Here is a 13,976-nt window from a genome sequence, read left to right on the forward strand (position 1 = left end):
TTTTTAGTAAACCCACATGGAAATAGAAAGGGAGTGAGAACACAGGCCGTGGTAGCAGTGTGCTGACAACACTGCAGAGGAAGTCCGGGTAGCCTTGACGGCAATAACATACCCAGTTGGATACTACTTTATACACAGATTCCCAACATGTTTTATCTCTTAAAACATGATACCAGAAAATTGATAACTGACTTTGGAAAAAACTGAGGACATGATGTAGAACTTAGTCTATTTATTGCATTTATTGATCTAAAATAATTTCATAAATTATCTACTTGTATCTAGCAAGAGAGTTTTGACACTGATTTTCTTTTCCTCTCAACTGATTACAATGACAAGTTTTACATCTTGAAGGAAACAAGATCATTTTTTTCTGTTCCCGCTGGAGATGTCATTGAGAAATGTGACCACTGATTGACACTCAAACAGGACCCAGGCAATAGGAGGGTCTTCACCCTCCCCTGTCGTGAAATGTACACTCTGCCCACCATTTTCACGGTAGGAGTTTTCAAGGACGTAGCCTTGAGAGCACATGTTGAGACCATCTGGGTGGTATACGTGACAAACTCCATTAAGGCCGCTGTATAAACTTACACGGATCTGGCTGGCAAGTCTGGAGATTTGCTTGTCTTGAGGCCGTTCCAGAAAAGCCTCATATAAATAAGCTTTCTTGCTTAGTAAAACTGCCACCTACCAATCAGGGGGTGGTCTGCCTTTTTCTTTGGGCTCTCCTTGCCCTCTGAATACAAGGAACTAGTTTCAAAGTTTACCCAGGGATCTCCCAAGATTGCAAATCAAAAATTCCATTTTAGAAGTTTCTTATTTCATTACTGAATTTCCCTTACTCTTAGTGTACGTATTTCACTTTGTGCTTGATCCACACTGACCACTGACCAGAGACTATTTTCTTATCAGATCTCTTAATACTGTTTCCACAATGTTACTCATCTCTCATTTTTAGTTGCTGACAATTCACTTGAAGGACAGAGTTATATCTAACTGCATTGTAAAATAGTATTTCCTTCAATCACACTCTAAAAATGCTCACTGCAATACAGATATCAAAGTGTTCTGTTTTTCTTTGCCCTCTGTTTCTGTATTCTCTGATCTCCCTTTAACCTTCTTATATAAAATATATGTTGGTTTTATTTTATTCATCACTCAATTTTATGTGAAATGTATTCCCTACTGGATAAAAACATAGATTCTAGGACAGTTCCTGGGTAACATAAATGCATATCATCTCTAGCTACAGCTACGTGGGGTTGCTTCTAATGTTTAAAAATTGTGCTGATTCACTAAATTTTTGACTATGCTAAATCCGTTCGACTACTTTTTCTATACACATGGATACTTTAGTATATCTAGTCCATAAAGAGATATGAAAAATCTATCAACTATGTTGTGCAGACATTTTATCATGTTTCTTTTTTTCATCACTTTTAAAAGACCTTTTCTTTTGAGAGCAGTTTTAGGCTCACAATTGTTTCTCCTTTATTTTTTAACTAAAAAATAACTTAGGTTTAAATTAATGGACAAATGATGTATGATGTGAGACATAACTAATTTTAAGTATACATTCAGTTAAAATTTTATTTCCTTATTTATGATATCTAGAGTTATATTTATTATTGAATACTAACCATATACCAGTGCTTTTCTCAACCCTGAGGATGTAGAATCAAACAAAAAAGACAGTCACTGCCATACTGGTGCTCACATTGTACTAGAGGAAGAGAGAGAGGGAAAAAATGTAGTTTTGCAAGACAATGTGTACTTCTAGGATGATGTGGAAAAAGAAAACCAAAAAACAGTGTAAGTTGGATAAAATAATTTCACTAGGCACAAGTTTAAAGTACTATTTTATCAAAATACAAGTAGATTCATCACTGAGAATATTTTTATGCTAGGTGCCCTACACTACTGAAATGTTTCACTGTTGAAATCCTTAATTTGGGGCATTGAATAAATGTCAGTTTGGAAGTACAGACATTTTAGTTTAGTCTAAATGGGGATTAAAAATAGTGAATGGACAGGGAGTTCAAAATTTGTAGATACTGACAGACATATGTAGAATAGATAAACAAGATAATACTGTATAGCACAGGAAAATATATACAAGATCTTGGGGTAGCTCACAGCGAAAAAGAATGTGACAATGAATATATGTACGTTCATGTATGACTGAAAAATTGTGCTCTACAATGGAAATTGACATAACATTGTAAACTGACTATAACTCAATAAAAAAAATAGTGAATAGATCATTCTCATTTATAAAGAAATAATTTTCACCACTGATACAAAATAAGAAAAAATAAAGACATTACTTTAGACTGTTTCATATATATGAAAGTGATTTGATTGAAAGTCACCTTTTACTATTATTTTTTTCCTATATTTTTGCTGATAAAATATTTTGCTTAATAACACCATAGTGATATTTTAGGTAGTTCTTTTAATACTGATCATTGACAGGATTAAGATAGGAAACTCTTTATCTATTAATTTTCAAATTCAAAGTCTATAAACAAGTAGAAATATTCTAAGGCACACATTCCACACCCAATCACTGAGAACTTGTCAACATTTTTTGGTCAACATTTTAAAACAATCCATCAAGTTGATTTAGTAATAACCAATAACTGTTCTGAAGTAACACTGTGAAATCCACAAAGTTATTCACATTACATAACAGTAAGAATCATTTTTTATTTCTTTATTTTTTTACAGAAGTATAGTCACTTTACAATGTTGTTTCAATTTCTGGTGTACAGCATAATGTTTTACTCATCCATATATCTACACATACTCCTTTTCATATTCCTTTCCATTATAGGTTACTATAAGATATTGAATATAGTTCTATGTCCTGTACAGTATAAATGTCTCAGGTTTTTTGTGCCCTTAGAATATGCATACAAGCCAGTGAAAAAATAGGTAGCAAGAGCTAATACATCTCTATCTGGTGTGAAAATTCATGCACGTTCCATAATCCACATTTTACAATTTTAACTAGGAAAAAAATAATCCAATACTAAAAAATATCCAATACTAAATAACACAGATTTTCTCAAAATAAGATGCATTAGCCCACGTCTGAAGAACAAACTTTCTATGTTCTCAAACTTTTTGACAACATAATTTATAAAGGATGGAGACAGAATGATTAGAAGCTATGTGTGTCTTATGGTAAGGTATATTTCCTTTCACTTTGTTATCTAAATTTCTAGTTTTACCATTATTAAATTGAACTGTACTCTTATTTCAGGAAAATGAGCCTGTTACATCAATGGTAAATGTTACTGTGTTATAAATATCTAAAGGACATATAGCGTGTAAAATGTTTGGGTGCTCTCTGTTCAGCTACAGAGTTACAAACATGTGCCTTAGCTTTCTTATTCTGATGAATTCAGCATAAATCACAAGAGGGCCTTTTGCACACTGGCTGCAATAAAGAGAGAGCTCTGTCATGAAGAAGTTGAGCACACTGCTCTGAGGTTGTCTGCAGTAAAGCTGAGAAAAAGAACAAATCGTTAATATTGAAGTATACCTTTTTTCTCATAATTCCTATACAAGAATGGTCAAAATTCAGTTTCAAATTTGCTAGTATTCCATTTTCAAGAAGATATTGCTATGAGGTGAATCCAATCCTGTATTCACAGGTTTCCCTCAGGGGTGAGACTGTGTGTCTGTCATTCCCGGAAAAACCTAGAGTAATATTCTCCCCACATATTTATGCAAGCTTTGTTTATAAAATGAAGAAATCATAAAATATTTTCATACTGAATATATTCATACTTGGTATTTATTATTTTAGCATGAAAGGGATGATCTGTAATAATTATTATTTCATATTCAAAAATAGCTTGTTTTGTCAATTTGATATTAATTGATTTTTCCATAACTTGCATTTACTTTCTGGTTATACATTCCAATCATTGGCTTTTTCAGTTATAACATGTAATTAGCTAAGCACTATTTCTGAATAAACTTGCAAGAGGATGGGATTTTAGTCAGGCACTTGACATTGTTTTCCTTACTCCTGTTATTTAAATATTAACACAGATTTTAAAGTGTCTTATAAATTGAACCAAATGGCTCTCTGACATATTCCTACATTAATGATAGATTAATATTTTATCATTTGAATATCATGAATAAAATTCTGTTGTTAAAGAGTAACCTAAAAAAAACTCATCTTAATATTGTTCTGTGAAAATACAGCAGTTACCAATTATGTTTTGGAAGATGAAGATCTCATGAGCTGTTTGCTTATACTATAGTCACCCATGTGTTAACTAGACATACTAGCTATTTTCAGTTCCTTTCATCTGGGCTCATTTGCATGAAGTGTGCTACCTGGAGAAGCACCAATTTCCAGAAATTCAGCTGCTAAGGTTGGCTTTTAAACTGTAATACTGGGTGATGTTCACAAAATGTTTTAGTTTTAAAGCTGGATAATTTTTGGTAATTCTGTCAGTTATATACTTATTTAAGAATACAATGCAAAATATGTTCTACGTATCTTCTTTGATATCAAACTTTGAGTTTATGTGAACTCCACTTATCACTGGATAAAAGAAAAAAAAACTACATACACAAAATAATAACCATGAAACATTTTCTATTGTTATTGAAAATACAGCTATAGATTAATATTTCCACGCTGAGCATGTACATATATCTAGAGTTGTAACTGAATGATAAATCTCAGCTTAGTATCTCTATCCCACTCATTCCTATTTTCTCCTATAGTTGTGATCAAATTTTAATTGTCTTCCCTGATTAAACTAGTCAAAGAACACCAAAATATTTGTTCATGATAGCCTTTGAAATATATATTTTATTTGCATTTGGATATATTCCAAATTTTTCAAATAAAATGATGACAATGTATTTTCATAGCATTTACAACATTTTATTCTACTTTCTTACTCCTTCTTACCTGAATCCCATTATATGGTAAAGATAAACACTCTTATATATGATGATTAACACTGGATGGATTTCTACATTCAAAACATGCTTACTGGCTCACAGAATTATTGTATCTTTTTGAAGCAACTTTCTTATTTTTAAAAATTATTAACTTTTAAATAATTTTAAATACAGAAAGCTCCAAAATCAAATATCAGATTACCTAAAATGCCCATATAGAAGTAGAGTTCCCTACATTTTTGTATATAGAAAATGATTTTTCTATAGCCTTGATCCTTGAATGACAGATAGACTCATTATAAAATACAGTGGCCCTCCATATCCATAGGTTCCACAACCACAAATCAACCAAACATGGACAAAAATATTCCAAAATTAAAAGAAAATTCCAGAAAGTTACAAAAGGCAAATCTTGACTTTGCCACACACTGGCAATTATGTACATAGTATTTACTTTGTATTAGGTATTATAACCAATCTAGAGATGATTTAAAGTATTCTGGAAGGTGTACATAAGACAAGTTATGTGCAAAAACGACGTCATTTTACATAAGGGACTTGAGCATCCTGAGACACTGGTATCCACGGGGGTTCCTGTAACCAATCCCCTGGATATACTAGGAGGACTGTGTTTGGTTCATACTTCCTTTCACCGAATTTCAAAAAAAAAAAAATGCTACATTTGGATATCCTTTGTTCATATGTCTTTTGAAAAGTCTGATGACAGAACAATCATTTTGTCTTTATAAGATGTTTTATCATCTTGCCTGACACTTGAGGATTTTCTTTATCTTTAAAATATAAAAGCTTTACTAGGATATATCTTGATTTTGACCGTTCTGTTTACTTTCCCCAGGTATCCAGTGGGACACAGTAATGTATAGATTCAGACCTTTTTTCCCCAGAATGTCTTCTTAGATTATAATTTTATGTATTAATTCTGTTCTACTGTCTAATTTTTCTACTTTATGAAATACAAAACACAAAGTTATTCCTTTCTTGCCTGTCTTCCCTTTCTTCTACTTTCCCCTGAACCATTTTCATTCTACATTCTACATTTTAACATTTAACTCCTTTGGTTGTTTTCTGTCTTTCTTCAATGTTTTCTCATTTTTCTTTCTTTTTCTTTTTTCAGTTTACTTTCTCTTAGGTACCAGCATTATATATTCTTTACTTTAAAGAGAATGGTGTATTCTTCCTATTCTTCAACTTCTTGCTTGAGTTTAATCAATTCCCATTTTTTCTTTTTTTTTCCTGTCTGTTCATATTCTTCCTTTTTGAATCTCTTATTTAAGTTGATATTATTTATACTTCATTACTTGCTTAAGTATACATGCTTAAGTCTACTTGGAGTGATGTCTTCAAGTTTTCTTCTGCTTTATGCTTATATTTCTAGGGAAAATTTTACTTGATAAGTAATGAATTGTTTCCTGATTTTTGCAAGAGATCTGTTAACTTTCTTGTTGTTATCGTTTACATTTATGTTATTGTATCTATACCATAGGCTTCTTAATTTGGGTGTCCTCATGTCTGAGTATAGCAAATTCAATTATTCAGTGTTTTCTGTTTGTTTGTTTTCCTTCATTTGACTGTTTTGCTTTGGTGATGGGACAGTAATTACATGCCCTCTAAATCTTTAGGTCCCCTAGGATGTGCAGACTCTAACCCATTCATTTTTGCTTCTTCCCCCTCCAGCATCTAATGGCCAAAGAGCGTTTTCCCAACCTTTTTGACATTTCCCCCTCAGAAGTTTCAACAGTATCATTTTAAATCACATAAATGTTTTAGCCCCTTCTTTAGGGACATATTTTGTCCATGCACTGAACTACCAGATGCAATTAGCATTTCAGACTGAAACATCAGAGGGCTTTGTCTTCCTGGTGACAACTTGAAATCACTCTTATGACCCAATGTTCATTCTCTTCTCTCTCTCATTCAGTGTTTCTAGGGCAGCCTTTGTTTGACACTTGCCCTGCCAGGGGGTGATGCTGGTGTAGGACTGTGAGAATTTCCATGCTGCGATTTGTTGTTTTGTTTTGTTTTTACTTATATTACTTTAAAGTTCAGGTACTCTCTGCTTTCAAATTATGCTGAAGGCATGATTTTTTTATCTAGTCGTCTCTTCCCCTCAGTATTACTGTTAGAGGACGCATGGGAGAGTAGTCCTAAGTACTGCTGTTGTCTTCAGCTCCCAGAAACTCTATTTTTTTCATTGTAAAGTTTTAAATTCAGGACGTATTAGACTGTTGTTGCTATTAGTCAAGTAATTCATACATATTAGCCACACTTGATTTACATATATTTTACAATGTTTAGTGTATAGCTCTGATTATACTTTTTAAATGTCTCCAAATATTTTTGCTTTTATATAGAGAAAGCAAATATATAGTTATTAATAACTTCACAGAACAGCCTGGCATAGTGTATACTACTATTGTAGATTCATATATAAAGAGACCATAATTCAACAGCATGATTCATTGTGCATTGGAATACAATTTTATATATCTCAAATGACAATGACGTTCTCATTCCATTGATATTTTCTCTAAATTTCAAATTCTAGTTAAAACTATACCATATGTAAAGTCACTATTCATATGAGCATATAATCACAGATTATCAGAATCCATACCTAGTGTAAACTCACAGAAGGGAAAAATTATCCCAAGGTTTTAAAAAATGACTTTATTAATCTTCAAAGGAAAATCAAGTTGAAAAAACTGAAGTCAACTTGTGGGACTGTATTAATGTAAAATAAAATGTTATTTCCAATTCCTATCAAAAGTGATATGATAACTCTTACTCTACTATGGTTATTAAGAAGATACTTTGATCTAGATGTAGTCAGATTGTTGATTACTTGATCAAATACCACAATGACAAAAACATTTCATAAGTTCCAAAAGCACTTTCTAGGGCAATGATTTATTTCAACAGTTTATTTTACAACATATGATACAGATGGATAGCCTTTCAAGTCAACAAGCCATCTGTTGTAGAGTACCATACTCATTATGGTAGTTTATTTTAAACGGGTTTTTATATCTTGTATTTAACATCATTTGTGCACTTGAAGGCAATTTACAGCTTCTATTATGTCAAATAAGGATAATCAATAGTACTATTAGGGAAAACTTGTAAATTAAGTTTTCTAATGATGCATTTTAATAAATAAGTGTATTAGTAAATTAAATAAAATTTAATCCTGATTTGGACAAATGAAATTTAAATACGTTATGTGGAAATACAACAATTTAATTAGAAGTCTAAATATGTCTCTTTCATCTCATTTAAAATTATATTATATCAATAAAAATATAAGGACCCTTATTCAAACTAACTGGGTAAATAAACTAACGAAGACTTGAAAGTGGAATAGAAAAGAGTACTCTGTGAAAGTCATACACTAAAACTGGTTCTATAAAATTGATTAAGATTTATGTTTGCAGGCTGATCATTCCCCATGTAATCACATGTGACACCCCTGACCACCACAAAGGCCAAATAAATTGACTAGATCAGCAAAGGGTTGAACTGGTGGGAATCAAAGTTCAAGTACTGGCTTTTTGGTACAATACAGACCTGGAGGAAGTCAAGTGCTGATAACATTCACTTTAGTTATGCAGTTATTCTCAAGGTCTTGTTCTACACAAAAGGAAATGCATTTGTCCTAATGGGGTTGTACATTCACCAAAGCATTTATTTGAATCCCATGTTCCAAATCTCACGTATTGAAAATTTAGTTTGGACAACTTAAAAATGTGTTTGAAAATAGCACTTAGTAATAACTGCTGTCTGTAAGCCCAGGTATTTTAATAAGTAACTGATGACCTTTTGAGGCATATTTGTAAAATGAAAGAGAGTAAATTTCCAGAGCTTCCTATCTCCTGACAAAATTTTACCCTGAATTACACATAATCACTCAGGTCAAATGCAATACAGAGGGTGTGAAGGAAAATGAGGAAAGTTATGGAAAGGAAGAAAGATATCACATGTGCTCATATAATATGTTTTACTGAGGGTTAAGCAATTTGAGTGCATGAACTCATTTAATCCACTTAGGCTTTTATCCCCCTTTACCATGTACATTAACAGGCTCAGTGAAGTTCAAGTCATCATTGAAAATTACATAGTTCTTATATGAAAAAGCAAGTTTAAATCCATATTTTCTTTACGATAAACATATATTTATTTTTAATATGAATAACTAAGGTAAAAGATAATTTTGTAAAAATTAATGACAGTTTTGTATCATTGAAATGGTATTTGACATATACATGAGAGTGATTTCATAAAATGTGTGCTGAGTCAGGTCCTAGGCCTCTGCCCAGGATGACAAGAGAGCACAGGGTAGCAGTTCCCAAGCTGTGTGCTGGGGCAGGACCTGGCACCCAGGCCACTCACCGAGGCCTGGCAGGATTTTTTAAAGCTTCAAGGGGAACAAAGAGATATTTAGTATCTGTCACCCACTGCACAAAATATTAGCTTGAAGTAGTTCAGAATTTCAATATTTGATTGATTATTCTGCATACTTTCAATGATACCATGTTTGTGAAGCTGGGTTTCTATAGCTGCTGTGATAAAAAGCAAGTAGTGAATGAACATCAGGGTAAAACTGTAAATCAGGGTGGTGGAGTCCGAACTGATTCCATGTTGTGCAGTCTTCAACAACTGCACACATCCCGTGAGGGAATAATTGTAGTTAGTGAAGACAGAAATGAAAATATTCTTTCTTTCTTTCAACTTATATGCATCGTTATTTCAAATGACTGCTAAATTGTTAAGACATAAATACTTGTTCAGGTTTAGAAACTGAACCTCTTAGATATTTCCTTAGCAAAGGAGTAATGCACTAAAAGTGATATGAACCAAGAGAGTTATGGAGCTTGTGACACAGGGTTTGGATCAGTGTCCCTGGGTTGGAATTCAGCTTAATTACCTCAGGCAAGTTATAGAAACATCTCTCTGTTTCAGTTTTCTTACCTGAAAAAATGTGGACAAAATATTACATATCTCACAGCTTGTGTTTTTTTTCTTTTTCCTCCCGAATTAAATGCCTTAAAAATCTATGAAGCATATGAAACAGCATAAGGCACATATTAACATTAGTGTAACAACTATTAACTACATGTATATAAACATTACATAAACCATGATTTTGCAGCTCAAGGAACTAACAATTTTGAAGAATCAATCAACAGTGACTCAAGTAGATGGAAGTCACATGTTACAAGTTTTATCACAGAGAAATAAAGCTATATGGAAGCATGGAGAAAATGCAAACAGTAGTATACTAATCAATCGACTTGTATATTTTGTTTAGGGGAATTTCCATTCAACAGTCACACATCTAAGTTAAAAACACTGGTTAATTTTACAAGACGATATAAAATTATTTAGAATATTAGGATTTAAGTCCCAATATACATTCTTATAAAATATGTTTTGAAAATTTAACGGGTAAGTATACACAAATTGATACCTTATGGATGCAGATATAGATGGTAGTATGCTCTTTCAAAATATGAAAGAACAGTTAATACTAAACTAAGTACGCTGGTTATTGCTTTGTGGTGCTGTACCTGGGGAGGTCACAAGCCCACTTACGATATAAATGCCACTGTATTTATAGTATAGTATATTTCATTATATTAAAATGGATCAAGCATATGATATAATTTTATTATTTCATAAATGTTACATTCTATATTTTCTTGATTATTCTATTTCAAAATATAAAGAGAGATCATTATAAAACACAGCTCCTGTTTCTGAAATGTGTAAAAGCCCAGCAGTCTGTTTATTTCACAAACATCTTACTTTACATTCCCGTTACATCTCTTTCTGATATTTCAACATCACTGGAACATAGGAATTCAACTGCAGAAGACTTTGAAAAAGAAATTTCATCTCCTGCTGAAGACTTTAACAAGGTAAGCTTTTATTTTTTTCTGTTAATAAGCATGTAAATACTTGCCTTTGAAAAATAACACTGACTAAATTACCATAATATTAAAACATGAAACAGTTTTAACTAATGCTACTTTAAAATTATCTCACAGAGTGAGATTTATGAGAAACTAAAAATAAAGTAGTCGCATTTTGAGTGAGACGGGTGACTCTCCCAGCGACACACATCAATTTTCCTAGCATGATACTGCACAGTGAAACGTCTGAATGACAACACTCACGCTTATTAGAATATTAAACTTGAAAGGACTGCCTTAAAAATACCAAAGTCAGGCTACAGGCCTGCTTTGGGACATGAAGTAAACTAGGGGCATGGAAAATGACAGATTTTTTCCTGATCAGTCTGACAGGGCAGCAGGCCTAACTGATACTTAATCTTGGCACCGTCATTCTGAAATAAACTTGTCATAAAACAGAATTATCTGTCAAATTTCATTATGCTGGTAAGCTGATCTCTACTTACTCAGCCCTCATCTGCTGTTAAAAGTTAGGGTAAGGAAAAGTCTGATAAAACTTAATAGCACCTACATTAAGACTTTCGCTCTCTTTCTCTCTGGAACTTAGTGCTTTATCAGTATGAACTACAAATATGTCCCTCTTCTCCCCTAAACTGTCATTCAGTATTGTTATTTTATATCATCTTTTGATAAAATAAACAAAGTACATTATTAGTTTTTATTAGATAAAATGAAAATTAGATTAATTTTTAGTAGGATATTTGGGAACAAGTCTTGGGGAGAATCCACAGAAGACACCACTGAACACTGAGGACCAAACTGTACCTCATCAAAACAAATCAGTTTAGTAAATTCATTATATAAGTACCAATTTTAGGGTAAAATATAGCTTAAGCATTAATTTACAAATATTTTCATCAAATAATTATGAATTTATTAAATGTCCACTCTGTACCAGAAATTTTAATATAGTTCTATTTCCTGCCTTTAAAAAATTTTGAATTTTTGTGGGAAAAGTTGACTCTTGAACATATAAAGTAAATAATAGCTAATGCAGTAGGTGGAGCTGGATCCGTGAAACTTACCAGTAGTAGAGCCATGAATAGTGGAAGCAGGCAGGGAAATATCAAGGGGCATTAACAACACTGATGAGTCATAAACTAAGGAGCGAGAAGACAACTATCCCCTGACAAAAGTTGAAAACTGCCAGATAATTCTCAGAAAAATATTAGCATAATGTGTATATTCAGTTTTATATAATTGCAGAAAAAAGCAGGCCCATATATGCAGAAAAGGGTTGGAAATATATCTGAAACCTGAGATTGTCAGGAGTTGTGAAGAAAGATTTATGATGCATAGATATTTAGGTGATATGTGAACCCCATGGAATTGCTTTAAATATCTAGTTGTTCCTAGACCCTATATGTTGCTTGTAGAAACAGTGCTATCACCAAGAAAGCTAATAAAAAAAGCACTAGATGAATAACCCAAAAAATAAGCTGAAAAATAAGCTAAAGAACTTGAAAGCAACCAAGATACCCTTCAATAGGTGAATGGATAATAAACTGTGGGATTTTTACACAATGGACTATTATACAGCAATAAAATGAAATGAGGTATCAAGCTATGAAAAGACATGGAGGAACATTAAATTCATATTGCTAAGTGAAAGAAGCCAATCTGAGAAATCTACATTAGTATGATTCCAACTATTTGACAATCTGGAAAAACCAAAACTATGGTAATAACAAAAAGATCAATTGTTGCCAGGAGTTGGTAGGGATGGAATGGAAGGCAGGGGAGGTATGAATTAATGGGTGAAGAGTGGGGGATTTTCAGGGCAGTGAAACTATTCAGTATAATACAATAATGGTGGACACATGTTATTATACATTCATCAAACTCATAAAACATACAACATAAAGAGGGTGCTCTAATATAAACTATAGATTTTAGTTAATAATAATGTGTCAGTATTGACTCATCAAATGCAACAAATACTCCACACTAACACAAGAAGTTAATAATAGGAGAAAGGTCTTTGCATGTGCACATGTTTGTGCAGGGGGAAATGGGGGTATGTGAAAACTCTGTACTTTCCACTCAATATTTTGGTAAACCTGAAACTATCTTAAAAATAGAATTGATTAATTTTTTTAAATAGGCCAAGAAATAAGGGAATTTTGAGATCAGGGAGTTCATATTTTCCCCTTAATTTAATAAATATTCATGGGGTGGTATTTGTGTACCATGCACAATGCTAATTATTGAAAAAAAAGTAAGAATAAGATAGACACACTCAGTGCTTTCACAGCTTATAGTCAGTTGTTACCACTAAGTCCAGTGTGGAATTTAAAAATAAGACAGTGCGATTGGCACTATATAGATTATTTTTTATTGCTATACATACTTAAAACACCACATAGTCCTCTTCTCCAACACTAATTATATTTATGATTACTTATTTAATATATACATTTTTCAATTGAATATAGTCTCTAAGATGGCTGTAATAGTGTCTGTCTTTTCACCATTATATAGATCCTACGTAGCATAATGACTATCACACAGCTGACACACCCACAGACACATATGTATAAAATTATATATATAGATCAATATACATATCATCTATATGTATATACATATATATAAATCATAGTTAAAGTACTTTCAAAAGTGATGAACACAAAATTCAAACTACAGCTGAACTTTATGTATGCATGGATCTCTCTATTATTGCACTCGGCAGAGAGTTGATACACACGCAGTTTGAGTTCACCTGCAATATTTACACTAATCAACTGCTTACTAGGCTAAGCCTCCCCACTGTGTGCCTTGAATGAATGACAGATGTGGAGAACTGGGCCCCTGCACGCTCACGAATTTTTAGTTATATGTATGGTACTCAAAGGTGCTTAGTTACTACCTTCAGCAATGGGGAACATTATTTGTCTCCCCTGGTGTGACAGACAATGTACTACATTGGTGTGGGTCATCTATATGAAAAAGGTGTGAAATTCTCTGCTAGGCTACAGACACACACACACACACACACACAGCCTAAATATCCACAGAGATACACATTGTTCTAGGCACTGGTGA

General features: G+C 32.7%; 1 long non-coding RNA gene across 1 annotated transcript in view; it reads left to right on the forward strand.

Moving 5' to 3' along the window:
• The window catches only part of LOC116660599, a 270,261-nt gene extending 257,320 nt beyond the window's left edge, over positions 1-12,941 (forward strand). The window contains exon 3 of the long non-coding RNA XR_004316173.1: positions 12,488-12,941. This is a non-coding gene — a long non-coding RNA (uncharacterized LOC116660599). The remainder of the gene's footprint in view (positions 1-12,487) is intronic.
• The last annotated feature ends 1,035 nt before the right edge of the window (positions 12,942-13,976 follow it).

The sequence above is a fragment of the Camelus ferus genome, chromosome 3 (genome assembly GCF_009834535.1).
Source record: "Camelus ferus isolate YT-003-E chromosome 3, BCGSAC_Cfer_1.0, whole genome shotgun sequence".
Classification (NCBI taxonomy): Eukaryota; Metazoa; Chordata; class Mammalia; order Artiodactyla; family Camelidae; genus Camelus; species Camelus ferus.